This window comes from Bombus terrestris, chromosome 7, assembly GCF_910591885.1.
Source record: "Bombus terrestris chromosome 7, iyBomTerr1.2, whole genome shotgun sequence".
Taxonomy (NCBI): Eukaryota; Metazoa; Arthropoda; class Insecta; order Hymenoptera; family Apidae; genus Bombus; species Bombus terrestris.
In genome coordinates this window covers 16544899-16559961 of record NC_063275.1, presented here as the reverse complement: position 1 = coordinate 16559961, position 15063 = coordinate 16544899, and the positions used below count along the sequence as shown (strand labels likewise).

Here is a 15063-nt window from a genome sequence, read left to right as displayed (position 1 = left end):
CAGGAAAGGCTGTTGGTAATAGGTGGTAGGTAGTCGACTAGCGATGCGAGGCAGAAAGAGAGGGAGTTACGCGTATATCGACGCTACGGTTTGGCGGGAAAACGAGGTGCACGGTGGAAAGAGGGGTCGTTGGTTCGCGGCGTGGAATAGAGAGCGCGAGAAGAGAACGGAAGAGCGAACGAGGAGAGAGAGAACTAGGCGTGTGCGCGGCGTAGAACATACGCTTCATTAACGGATCATCTCGTGTTAATATCTACTTTATCCTGGGGCTGACCGTATCAGCTCTGGCCAGGCGCATGGATACCAACGGATACCAACAGGACGCGCGGCAGGCCTGCAATCTACCCTATCTCGCTGGCGCATCATCGTCCACAACTCCAGCCAGTGCTGTACCAGGAGCGAGAGAGAGGGAGAGAGGGAAGGAAGAAGAGAGAGTGAGAAAGGGAGGGAAAGAGAGAGAGTATGTGTGTACCGGTCGAGTCTTCCCCTCCGACCGAACGATTCGACCACCGCCTCGATCCTCTCTTCTTCCTGTTTCGGAGGTTCCTTCTCTTTTCGGCCAATCCGCCCTCCGCGTTGTCCCTCCTTTCTCTCTGTTTCATCTGTAGAAACGCGTCGAACCGTCAACAACGCTTTACTCCCACGATCTCAGCGCGCGCGCACACAGATTTCCTCATTAACGCGCGACTATGTCGGGCCCCAGGATCGATAACGAAACTTCACCGGTGGCGATCGCCGCGGTAGGTGGTAAGGTTGCGTGTAATTGGACATTTTCGTTCGGCCTCTATCTATCGCGCGCAGAATGTAATTGCCGGCGAGTCGTCGTGGTCGTCCTCGTTGTGTCGTCCGAAGTCTGGATTGACGGTAGAACGGTATCCTAGTAGACTGGCTTTCACCATCGATGTATATTTGTGCGGACAAGATTGACCACTGTCCGCTGCGTCGATCGATAGCTTATCGTCACTTCGAGGACTTTAGTGACGTTGCTGGCGGTAAATTCAATTTTAGATCTCTCGCCGAGCCATTCTTTTCTTTTATCAAAATTAATACCTCGATAAAGTGAATACAATATCCATTATGCTCGAATTATAATACCGACACACTCGTCTACTCTCGCGTGTTTAAATAACCTTGGAACAAAATTCCTCTGTGCGTGAATACTTCGAGCGGGTACTCGATAACAAACGATCGGCGGAGAAACGCGAGTATGTTCGATCGAATCTAAGGTGGCGCGTTCGCGAAGTCTGATTCGAAGGTAAAACGCACACGTAGAGAAGAGACACGAAGCGCAAAGGTAAACGCAAAGGTAGCCAACGTTAGGGGGTGGCGGAGTTACGAGCACCACGGGGCTAAGCGCGCTCTGCGGCTCGTATAACATCGTAATCGCAACGACGGTAATAACGTCTCGTAAAGTCTTTTTACATAATCAACATTACTCACAATTTAGGGACGGAATGGGCCACCGAGAAGATAGCGTTACCGCTCGGTGGTGGTAACTCGTAGGGGTGGCTTGTGGCCTGGTAGCACGGACTACAACCCCTCTTTCTCTTTCATTCGTGCCTTCCGTGGCCGATGACGAAGTGGGCATAACCACGTGCTCGTGGATACGCTGGCAGCCGAGAGCAGGGAGGGGGTCTAGTTAGACAAACGAGCCCCTTGCGGGGTGTTCCAAAGGATATCCTACCAACCGAGCGTATCGTCGTTGCCTGGCCATTGCCTGCAGGATGTGTAATAGTATGTACGTACTCGCGTAATATTAGAGCTCCCTCGCAGTTTGTCAGCCCGGTTATTCGCGCGGGGAAATGATTAGCGAGTGTTACTTCCATTATTCGTTCAATTTTGGGGTTGATCTAACACGGTTGTTGAACAAGGGCTGAAAATCGCGTACGTCTCGTTTACGCGGTTATTAAAAGAAATATTCAGAGATAGAAATGACAGGAATAGAATAAAGTACGTTCATCCGAGTATATATAATATTTTATGATACGGTAATTCGTTACATCTCTTTGATAATATTTCTTATATAACTGGCCAAGTAATCTGTTTTTCTCTTTCTCTCTTAGTCGTGTTGCTAGTTTATTTAGTCAATAATTGAAATAAAAAAGAATCACCTTAAATCATACAATATATTCATTACGCTTCAATTTCATTCTTTTGTAGCTATAAACGGGTTACGGCCGCGGACGGGAAGGGAACACCTCTGGTTCTTCGAGCTCGCCACTTTATATAACCCGGAACGTGTAATGGTATGTAGGTATTTCGTAATATTACGCAGCGCTTGCAGTTTCTATGCCGTTAGGTCGGCGGAGGAAATGACGAGCGAGAGTTACCTCCATTACACGTTCAATTCGACTACGAAACTGCAACGGCGCGCGGTAAGACCCCCTTCAACGAGTCTACCATCCTATATATTCGAATATTTTCCTGCCATTACGTATAATCATTGCTCCGTAAAACGCAAGAATCTTTTCTCGGTCTACGTACATTGAAAAATACCACGTTGCAAACGTCTTTGAAATAAATTAAATTTCCCAATTGTCGATCGAAATTTTTCAATTACCCCTCAGCCGCTAATACGAGGACAGGGTCGGGTCAACCGATTAACATACTTAACTTCTCAGCTCAACCGAGCATCTCCAACTACCGGTACACATTCCCCAAGCGTACCGTGAAAACGTTACAACGGTCGAATGTAACGATACTGAAAGACCCGAGAAAGACCGACGTAAATCGTCCAGAGAGAAAGAGGAGGAGAGAGAGAGAAGGTAGACTCAAAGAGTTCTCTAGGAGGATGTTTGTCTTGGAACCGATGTAGGAGAACGCGGCTAAGTCCAGGAAGTGGGACTGGACGACAGAGGAGAGCAAACCGGATGTGGTAGGTGGTAGGGTGGGTGGGGAGAATAGTAGGTTGGTCGAGGTGGTAGTCAGCTGCTGTCAGTCCAGTCCATCCGTCCGTCCGTCTGTCCTGGCTTGGTCGGTCGTGGTCCGCAGTCCGTTACAGCCAGACACAAACCCCACCGCCTTTCGAGGTCGGAGGTGGATACACGCTTTTCTACTTAGCGAACGGACACCCCCAAGGGGGTTGAAGGCCGAGACCCACCCTAATTGCGTCCGAGAGACCGGACAAAGCGCGACTCGTGTATGTGTGCGCGCGAGCGCGCTCACCACCGGCGGAGAAGCCGGTGTGCAAGGAGAAGGTTGGTGGAGGTGGTTATGTCCGGAGCCAGCCGTTCAGTTCCGGTTCCCACCTCTTGTCCGTCGGCGTACTGCCCTCTGGCGGTCGACACGCTGTACTACAAAGTTTGGCGGACTGAATAAACTTGGCGGCCGACCCTCCGAGAACTTGGAAAAACCGGACAAGCCGGAGTGAAAAGCCTCGGTCGGCCCGGAAATGAAAGGGAACGGAGAGACGAACCGCGGCCAGCCTGATACTTCGTGGGCTCTTTTGCGCCACCATTCCTCCACCTCGGCTAACATTACCCCACCGTTGCGGCCACGTCCGTTCGACGCGATGAAAACCAGAGTCGAGGCTGTTTGTTCCTCGGTCGAAAGTAAAGTTCTCTTGATATCTCGTATTAACGTTCGATACTTTCCGCCTTTTACAAGACAGGCAAGCCTTGCGCCGTTTTCTCTACTTTTTAAGAGCCTTCTCTCCCCTCCCCCCTGCCCTACCTATTATTCGTGAAGTTTTTAGGTTATGGGAGAAGAACACTGTTTTCGAAGGCACAATCTGATAGATCAGAACCAAACTCACCGAACTAAGTACGTATATGGAAGGTCAGGATTACGGGTAAAAAATTGCACAGTAAACCGTTGTTACAGGTCGTAGACAGGAAATATCATTATGAATAGATTGTAAGAATAACTACGTGGAGTAATAGCGAAGCGACAACCGTCAATACACGATATACTAGCTACGATATTCGTACTAGATTTGACGTAATAACGCAATGTTATACCTTTTTCTACCTCAAACGGCAACAAAACGAGATAGCTTTTCAAACGTCCAACATATTCACCGTTTTCAGTGTTTTAACGTAACGTCTATCGCGATCATAATTTTCTTCTCTTTTAGGCGCGTAAAAATTCAGTTAACCTTACCTTCGTCATACTCGTTATTCGATAAAATTGAAACGCCGTCGATTCTTTCATTTACACACTCGTACAATTTGTCCCCATAGTCGAGTCGAAGAAGGAGTCAATCAAATCGGATGTCGTAAAAAGGCAATCGTAAGAAGATTCGTACGAGAGGACACCGTGGCGGAAGGTCGGCGTTGAGTGGAACGCGATATCGGCGGTTGTCGCGATCGTAGCGCCGCCTGGAGCACAAGGAAAATTCGATAGAGGCGGAGTTCGAGGTGCGGCTTCTCCTCGCATGCTCCTCCCATGAGCTCGAAAGCTACCCACGGTACAGTCGAACGGTGCCTATGGATCTCAGAAGCTTGCACGACGACGACGGGAGACCGTAGCGCGCCCTGGCGACGAGCTCTGCAAACGAACCGGCAAGTATTCCACTAGCAAGAGCCGAGAGCCGCGGACCTGTCGTCGTTCAGTACCGATTCGTTCTCGATTTCTTTTTTCACGGCTAAGCTATGAGTGAACGGAGTGTTCACGGTTTTCGCTTATTGATTCATCGTTAAGGATTTTATTAGGAAGATGCTGGAGGTTCTGTCGCCATCGAATGTTTGAGGTATGTTTCACGATGTCCCGGCAGTTTTCGGAGGTTATGCCTGAAGGTATAGTATTCGATAATGTTATTTACGTTGCAAAATAATATGACGTAAGAGATTCGGTGGCGCTGCTGTCGGAGCAGCTGCGAAAATATTTATATGCTTATATAATATATGCTTTTAATTCCGATTGAAAAAGTAGCTTTTTGGAAAAGATAAATTATTGGGAAGTTACAATTTCGTAAATATTCCATACGAATATTATGTCTCAATAGACGTAGCAGTGCGAAAAATGTAAATACACATTTAAATGTAGATACATTGCAAATATCGTCAACATTCTCAAATTCCTATTGTACCAACTGTCCCATTGCTGGTATTTATTTTTTTCAATGTTTTATTTATTACATTTTTTAGTGTCGAAGGGTCCCATATAAAAACGTTGTTTAATTGGCAAACGACAGTGACAAACGATAAAAAGCATTGTTCCAAATTAAACGAATTAATATGCTTGAAATTGCGCATTGTTGATACACGTATCGTACCGTGAAACACGAGATTCATGTGTACATGTATGCCTTTTTTTCCCGACCCTGTTTACATCAACGTCGTTTTTATGAGAATGTAATTACTCGGTTTGTAACGAATACAACGCGAATTATAATATATAGTCCCGGTCATTTATTGCGTACAATTGCTTGCATTGATTTTCTACCGTTCCGGTAACCAGACCCGTTCCCAATGTCTTACATTTTCCACTTATAAACAGTTAGGCGCGTCGACCATGATAGATGCCGACTACCACCTGCAACTTAATCACGCTAATTAAGGACTTCGCCATCTTAGCCTATTATTAATCTTACCCAGCGCTCCCTCTTGATTCTCGGTGGATTGCGTTCAGCGCCACTGAATCAACTTACATGTGTTACTCGACCATTACGCAGCCGTTATAACATTTTTCTTTTCTTTAGTAAAAAAGTAATTAAATACTTTTTTAATGGAGAGTATCTAGAAATTTTATCACGTCGTTTTTCTATAAAGATACGGCTGTGTTGGTTATATTTGTTCGAAGCTATAATGGGAAAGAAATAGTAAAAAAAAAGAGACAGAATTCGGTTCACGGTAAAACGAAGCGGTATAGTACAAGGTGTATCGATATCCGACCGGAATTGAGATTCAGCTTCGTAGATCGTGAACGACCGTTCGGACGATGGGAACGTTCAGTATGCCGGTCGTAGCTCTAATGAAAAATAGGTTACCTTTTAGTAAACCGTTTTATAGTACTGTAGCCGGAGGGAATGAAGATCAATAAAACAGCGAGAGAAAAAGAACGATTTGAGGGTGGCTCCGGTTTCAAGGCGACGATGGCAGGGTCGGTGGGTGGCGATGGGGAAGGGTGGACAAAATAGGGGTAGTAGGAGACGCAGAGTGGGGTGAAACGATACTTCATTCAATTTAAATGAAACTCGTATTAACGGTGTGAAATCAGCGAATTCAATTAGGCGAGCTTTTATTAATACAACATGATTAATTAAACAATACCGTGAGAGGGGGTGGTGGTGAAGTATGGGAGACGTTGGTTGAAGGTTCAGGGACTCGCAAAGGGTTGTCGGGAGAGCGGCAGATGTTCGTGGCGTCAACCAAATTATTAAATGTCGTAAGTTGCGCGCCCCACTTCGAGGCAGGGATTGTTGTTAAATTCTTCCCGCTTCTTTGGCGAACTTATCGAGTTTCAGCAACCCCTTTACTTTTGCGATCTTGGAAAACGACGATGCTTATTTTTAACGATTAATTTTAATTAAATGTCAGTTCCTCTGCGTCAATTATAAACGTCCATTTATTGTGGCATAGTCAGAAAAAAGCAGCAGTTACGCGAAAGCGTATACATCCTTGGCGTTGCGTTATTCTTGACTACTTGGTTGCTTATACTTACGTTCTACGACCTTGACTTTAACGGGGTCGGATCAAACACTTAACCGCTCTCTCATTAATGTAGAAGCAGATGTGAATGCACGCGGCCAACGACGCATGTAGCCTCGTATATCGTGTTTTAGCTATTAGTCAGCCACTCGAAATTTCATATAATGCCTGTCAATCACCCAGCAGTTATTTGTCTCAGACAATCGCCGTCCTAACGAGACAGAACCGTGAACGATTATGCACGGATTTTAAAGGCATCGATCATTCAGTCATTCTGATTTTCAATATTCAACGCGAAGATCGCCGCCTGGTTAATTGAAAAATTTTGAAACGGCCGAACGATTCAATTATTGGCAATGAAATAAATATTTTATTGAAGCGATAAAGCTACTCGAATAATTAAACTAATACGAACAACTGATATTAGTAAACTGAATCTTTTAAACTTGTATTTCAAAATTTTTATTGAAAGTTTCAATATCGACATTTAGTTTAGAAATTTGGATTTTAAAATGTACACTTGGTGAAATACATGGACTTCGTCAATATTATTTCGTGAGATGGATGTTCTCGCACCTGCAGTCGAAGGCAAAGATCCCAGATGCCCTAACTCCGTATTCCGCGGCACGGTTTTCAGCGGATGCTCGTGTATTTGTTTACGAAGGTACTGGTGAAACGTGTCTATAAGTGGAGCGGAATTTCTCTTTGTTCTCGCCGAAGGAAACGAAAGCTCTCCGTAGCGAAGAGTATTTTCTACCTGAAGGAAAGCGACACGAAGGAACTTAACCGAAAAATCACCCCTTGAAAAACGAGCCTCTCCAAACTTGGCCACGATATTAAGCCTGGAACGATGCCCTAAGATTGTGTTTCATACAATGGATTTAGAGATTAGGCGAAATGCAAATGGTGCAGCTGTGTTGATCACGAAATTCCATCGAGAGTAGGTAATCTGCTCGTTCTCGCTCTTCCTTCGATTTCATAGAAATTTTTCGAGGTAAACGGTTTCGTGGTCGAGATGTTTCGGAAGTTAGGTTGTCGCGTTCCACCGGAAAGATCCCCTCGGTTGCCTGGCCCCTTCATATCCGGCCAAGCACACAAGCCAGAACGTTCTAAGGTTTAGACAAACTTTTTCAATGAAGATTATTCCGAAGTCTGCTAACTACTCGGCGAGCTCCCTTGAGGGCTCCCACCAACTTTTTTCATTCACGTAACTTTGCCGGGCGTCCGCGGTCTATCTAAAGGAGAAGGAGCGGACTCTGGCGAGAGCATATCGCGGCTAGGAACACTGGAGACGAAGAATCTGGCGTGGTTATACGCGCATGTTGCGTTTATTGCCATCTTAAAAGTGTGTTCGCCGTCGGTGCGAGTAGATATTAGCCCTTGAACCGCGCAATATTTCCGCCGACCGTACTTGCTGCGCTTCTGGCTTGTCAAACGGTGCTCGCGTGGTCGTTCGGGGTCACAAGTACGCAGTTGAAAAAGATCTGAATCGTACGTGATATTTGATTAAACTTTGCATATGAGAATGCGTATTCACGGAAATGAGGATAGTATATCTACCATAAGTAGAATTACGTCATTGATAAATGACGTTTCTTATAAATAGCTCCGTTGTAGCCAGCAGTTATAAAGAGCTTGCCGTTCTATATCTTTTTATATATCCTACGTGTCTTTCGAGTATAGATTCCAATCTCTGTTAGTTTCAATTTCGCTCGTGTATTCTGTCTGTTCACTCGTGAGAGAAGTATCGAGTACCCGGAAGCGGCGTTTTCAATCTCGGCATCGAGTCGGCAGATGACAGGTCTTCTTCAATTACGGCCAATTACCGATCTCACGTCCATCGAAGACGCATTACCGCAACGAGTGCGCGTGTATGGCATTCGCGATCGACGAGATCTCGATCGCGGGCACGTCCGGTCTACGTAACCGCGTTTCATCGTGCACACGATGGAAGGACGACACGCGCGGCGAGCTTGTACGCCGAGGAAGCTTCCGGTTCTTGCGATTTATAGCTGTTTAAGTGTCCAGAATCTAACCGGGGACTTTCTCGTTCTCTCTTCGAAACGAGCATAATGATTGTAAAAGGAATGCGCGCACTCAGGCATCGTCACGGCGCACCGCGGCGCCTCGTAATTGGTCCGTCATTCTTCGATCGCGTCAAAATACACTCGGGTCGGGATAGAAAGTTTACAAAAGGACAGTGGAGAGGGCTTCTGAAGGATCTGATTAGCGACGCGTGGATCGTTTCGAAGCTGTTCGATCGTTTTGAAGCTCCTGAAAGGTGGAAAGGGACGGGACAGGGCGAGGAGCCTTTCGCAGGCGGACAGGTAGGAGGAGACGGTGCTCGTTCTCGGTCTTGATCTTCTCGGAGCAGCGACGTTTGACGTTCATTCAGGCTAACCTTCCGAGGCAGCCTCTTTTCAACGGCAGAATAAGCCGACCAAGGGCCGTGACGCAGCCAGCGTAGATAATTGAACGTTTCAGTGGCTGGCTGCCACGAGTAATAACGGTATACATACATGCATACACCTGATTACGAAGAATAGGGAGCGATAGTGGCGTGAGGGTTATAGGGGCAAACCTATACACGACCGACGTTTCGTCTCGTCGAAACGTCTTCATTATCCTCTGACAGCGCTGGTTCAGTCTCGACCTCTCGAACAGAGAGCTTCAGGCCCGTGAATTTGGCCCGGGAATAGGATCGACTCGCGGACGATATACAGTGAGCTGGAACGAATACCAATGATAGGTTGATTTCGACGTTGTCACGGTGACTCCAACTTCAGGATGACTTGCTAATTTCGGCGGAGTTTACAATCTATGGAAAATATTTTTTTTCGTTCATTTGGGGGTATGGTGACGCTCCTTTCGATGCTGATTAGGGACTTCGTTCTACAGTATATAGAAAATTCTTTGGGATATTTATATCCGTGAAAGAGGTCTCGTTAAGGATGACGATGCAACTTTGTACAATTTGCAAAATTTCATCGACGAAGAAAGAGAAGAATATTTTATATCCTCGAAACTATCCTGATGTTAATGGAAGTTAAATAAGGCGGTGTAATTCTACGTAAGTCGCAAAAAGGGGACTCGCGGTATTTGAAATGCGGTGGTACGCGTTTGGCGCGATACTCGAGCATGATTATGACGTCGCATTTATATCCGGGCCGGTTGCTGTCACAGCCACTCCCGGACTTTGTCTCCGGCGTTGCAAATAACGGCGCTGGTTGCATACACATTCCGAATATTGGCAATCGGGGGCATCGCATTTAATTTGGCCCTGGCGGCGTCCACAGGAAACGACAAACATTTTGTTCAAACATTTGACAAACACTCGTTGTCCCGGTCGGGCTCGTTCTGCCGTCTGCCTCGGCCGAAACAACTCTGTCGCTTCGGCAAACAACAGCGAAACCGAGACGCCCGGAGAAAAAGAGGAAAAGAGACGGACTCAGGGATGCTTGTTTTGCTACTATCCGTGCACCGAAGTTCGTTGGGTTGCATACCTTGGGGCGTTCGTTCGCCTCGTCGACCTCTTTACCGAGCTTCGCTCTTTTTCCAACCCCTTTCCCCCATGCCATGCCAGTTTCCTCTCTTTACGCGCTTTGTGTCGTCCATTCTTTTTCTCGGCTGCCCCGTGTGTCTCTGATGTAGTTATTGCCCGATCTTCACCCTACTCAGCTCACGGAGCGTCGTCCAACCACTGTTTATCGTTCACCTGTGCGTTATATTTCCCCTTGGTCGCGCTTTGGATTCTATTTATTCGCTACAAGGCCACGCTTCCTGTTGTTTGCCGAATGGAGAGGGATGTCTTTCGATAAGGTTACGTCGTGCGTGCATCGATTCGAATCGTGATACTCGTTGCTTTTCACTTTAGTCGCTCATAATGAAGATATTTTACATTACGAGTCATCGAGTACCTACCTGTCAAATTGTAAATTTTGTTAATACAATTAAAACTCGAGTAAGATAAGGGAATATACGTATAAAAGATTAAATGAGTTATAATTTCTCAGTGTCAATGAAATGAAGATATATATTCCGTGCTAATAAGAAGCGGCGGAACAGAATATGCATCGACAATCTTCGGTCAAGGACTCGCGATTAAATTTACATCGTAAGAGCAACGAGACCCAAGGGAACCAGTTTCCAGCCACGAAAATTAAAATTTAAGGAGCGGTACACAGGTGTAGATCAATTACGCGCGATACGATATCCGGATCGTGGCGAGCACGAGTTCGCGTTAAAAATAGAAGGGTTGAACGTTCCTCGCCGCTCCGGAGTGTTGATCGTGCATGAGCTTATTCCTCTCGGACAGGAAAATAGAGGAGAATCGCGCGCCGCTATTGTAATAACTATTAATTAGCAGGCGTTCGTGACGTTATCTTTCCGTCACTCACGGAATTCCCGTGCACGTTTACGGAGGAGCCAGGCATATCCTGCGGACTAAATGGGAACGTCACGGTGCCCGTGTAAGTGGCTTGTCTAACATTTTGATTAACACGTCCCTGCCAGAAAGACGAGGAGGCAGACCGGCTCGCGAAACGCAAAAGGTAATCCCCCTCTCTACTCCTCCCTTCTCTTTCTCTTTTATTGTGCGTACGGACGTAGGTTGGTATTAGCTTGTCAAGGAGAAGGCGGACTGTCACTCAGAAACCTGAGAGACTGTCTGACTGTCAGAGGTATACGCTACGTTGGGTTGGGCCCCGTGGATCGATCTGTTAAAAACATGTTTACACGCTACCACCTCGCTTTTCACCTCGTCTCTACCTTTCGTCTCGCATCACCTCCCGCCTCTACGATCTCGCCGATACTTTCTTTTCCTTTCATTCTTTTTTTCTCGACACCCGTGTTTCACGATTTCGTTCCCCTACGCTCTACACTCTATACTATAAACCCTATAGCATAGTTCGTGACCAACGAAATTGGACTGGCAAGTTCGTTGACTATTTGCTCTTTCAAACGAGCATCCGAATCTCGGAATTAACCTTTCTTCTCTACCTGCTTGTTTGTTCGTTTTCATCGATAGCTGCGAATATACATAATAGGCGATTGAAAAGTAAGGTAATTAGACCTGTAACATGGCTGCTGCTTCTGCAGCCGTAATTGGATATCGAACTTAGAAGAAATGTCGATTTCTCTGTGTTTCGATCATTCGATTCATCCTTGCTCCCTCGAAGCTCGTCCTCGTTGTGTAGGATTTCGAAAAGTCTTAAAATGGTATACGCGAATTATTGCAAAATTGATTTAATATCGGGGGACGTCGGGTATGTTAGTTCGATGGATCGTAACTGAGTGCCGGAATTGCCAGGCAGTCTATTTGATTTTCTTCTCGAATGATTACTTTTGTATTTCGTCGCGTTGAATTATCACACAACTCGTAAACGTCCCCAGACATGATTAAATTTTCGTCGTTTATTCGTTGTCGTAATCGTCTTGAAATAATGCATCCTGTAGTTTATCTTGTCGCGTTCAGTTTCATCCACGATCCGGCTCGCAATGGTGGACCGAGGCACAACGGTATATCCGATCGTTTCTCATTAACCGCTCAAAAAACGTCTAATTACCAGGAATCGATCGGCTTGGGATCGAATCATCGTTTAAATCTCCTCAGGTCGTTATTAACTGGCCGACGATATTTTCCCCGTTCCACGATCCCGAACCAGTTTCGCATTCGTGCTTTCTTCTTTTCTTCATGTATCAATCCTCCCCGTGACTTTGGCGCGGAATTTAAAATGCTCGCCGCCTTGAGTGCTCGCCTTAACAGGTGTATACTAATTAACGACGTTCTTCTTTTAACGATCTTCCTAGGTAAAAATGAAAAAAAAAGACTGTTCACTTATCGACCTCCGGTTTCGTTGCGATTAAGATTCCTGGGTAACGCAATGTCTCGATTTATAGCTTCCCGTTACCTCCGAACTCGCTAACATCACCTAGCTTTTTTTTATATTTTCTCTATGCTTCTCGGAAATGCCCGTACATCGACAACTAGTCCGTGATTCCGGGCATTTTTCAACGTTAGTTACCAGCGGAGCAAGTGACGTACGCCCGACAAATGGTCGACCGCCTATTTTCAGGCCGAGCTCTTTCGCTCTGCTATGCCGGGGCAAATAAGCACACGGTTTACAGTGGAGAGACGAGGGGTTCATGGCGTTACTTATGCAACGCAAAACGGCCCGGTGGAAGAAGAGAGGCGACGTGACGTGGGGATCAGCGGCTAGGGAAGGGGGAATCTAGACTCGACCAAATTCATGCCCTCTTAGAATACAACCCCTGTGCGGAAGGGTCGCGGCCACCCTATATTACTTACGTAGCCCGCCCTCTCGCCCCCTTTTATGTACGCAGAGAGTCCCGCGTATAATACTCCTTTCTGCTATAAGGCAGCGCGTATGAGGGTGGCGTTGCCTCGCTGGATCAGTCTCTTCTCAAATTACCCATCGTTTAGAACTCGTTTTCACCCGTGAGCGCAAGTGCATACAAATATCATTGGGCTGATCGGCTAGAAAAGACGGGTCTAGGGTGCGCGTGTTTCGTGACGCGTCGAGGGAGATGAATTAGCGTCGAGTCGATTTTTAAATGGGCCACGACGTCTTGTTTGGATCAATAGACTCGATGATTATTCGAATAGACGTTATTTGAATTCTATCGTTATATAGCTTTATATAGAATATATATCGTTATATATGGAGACTACAGGAGGAGAAAAAATACGCTAAGTAAAACAGTTCAAATATTCATGTGTTCTTTCGTGCTCCTCAAAATTGCTAGAAGTACTGATTGTTATGATATTAATATGTTGACGATTTTGTTCTAAAATTATGAACTATACGTTGCTCGTATCCATGGTTGTTTTTAATTCATTGCTAATACTGGCATGATCACTTGTCACTGGCTAGGTGATCCGATTATATCGTGCACCGATCGAGAAATCCTTCGAACGTTAATCTCATCTGTCGAGTCGTTCCATGGACAGGCTCCAAGGAAGAAAAGCCGATCGCGGGTACATGGAGAGATAGAACCCAGCTAACGCTCAACGACGCATATTTCAGAGCGAAGATCGCGATTAAGGGTATTTAGTCGCGTCGAACAGGCAGCAGGATCCAGAAGGTCGGCTAGTGTCGTCGACTCGAGACCGATCTTACGTGTGTAGCCTCTCAAAATATAATGGTCACAGACGGTATTCTCGATTTTACGCCTATCACGGATTACATTCATCCAATTATTCCAGTTAAGGATCGTGACTGGACGATTTTATCCGTACAACATGCCCGCTAGCAGGAATCATCGACGACGCGGTGAATGCAAATTTCTCGACATGCTGCTATTCTCGATCGATCCACGCGTATTACGGAAGAAACAATTTAACCGTTTCTAATTCGGGCACCGTCTCTTTCGTTACGTATTCCTGTCTTCATCATTAGTTAAATGGCTGCTCCAATTATAGACGAGAAAATGTTATTTTTCTGGTATCGTTATAAATTGATACTCGTATATCCGTTCCATCTTGATATCACAATAATACGTGACAAATATAGCCATCGTCGTTTCAACAGGATATTCTATCGGATTCCTGTTTATATCGTTCGTTACTCCTCGACTTCGTATCGAACGAGAAAGATAATATGTCAATTAGAAAAATTCACAGAAGAGTTTAACGTTCGTCTCTACCTAACGTTCTATCTTTCTAGTAGGTATATAGCATTCGAAGTGGAACATGACTGAGTGAGAATGGTATAAGGTTAAACGTCGAGTTGAACTATGGTTATCAACTTTAGTCTGGTAGCCAGACACGCGTGTCTTCTTTCTCGGAAGAGTCTTTACGTGTCCGATGCTAATGAACTTCCCTCTCTATTTCTCCCGCGTACTATTCGTCGTTGCTCGGCAGCACCACGAACAGAATCCCGTGAAACTCGATGGTTCACCGTCTCGACGAGTGTACGTCGCCGACAGCTGCTTTATTCCTCGGATTCCATCGAGAAGTTGGATGAAAGCGCTCGGATAGTACTAGCAAGAGAGAGAGATAAAGAAGTGACAGAAGAGAGAAAACATCGAGACGAACGATCGAAAGAGCACGAAAGAAAGACGCAAGTCGAAGAAGAAAGAGAAGAACGGTATAAGTAGGCAGAGACGGCATCTTTGACAAATTCGATTCGCGTGTCACGGTACGCGGAACACGCTGAGAGCCGGAAAAGTGGAGGGTGTTCCACTCTCGCAGTCGCTAAATCAGCTAAATGGCTGGCAGCCAGAGGGTTGGAAACCTGTGTAACGCGAGGTGTGACAGGCGTGGCTGACGCCATCGGCGAAATCTTGAATATTTGATGTCCCGCGTCTCGTCGTCGCAGCTACCGGCTACATAGACGACGACGAGATAAAGAGAGCCCATGGCTTTCAACGTCGTGCACGCGGAAGTCTCATCAGCTGCTCTCAGGGAGAAATCGCGTCTGCGGATGTAGGATTCGCGTCGCCCTTGCTACCT

The 15063-nt window shown here is 46.1% G+C and overlaps 1 long non-coding RNA gene across 2 annotated transcripts in view; it reads right to left on the bottom strand.

Annotated features, from left to right (window-relative positions):
* LOC125385505 overlaps window positions 1–15063 on the bottom strand; it is a 145538-nt gene that overhangs the window by 45869 nt on the left and 84606 nt on the right. The window lies entirely within an intron of this gene.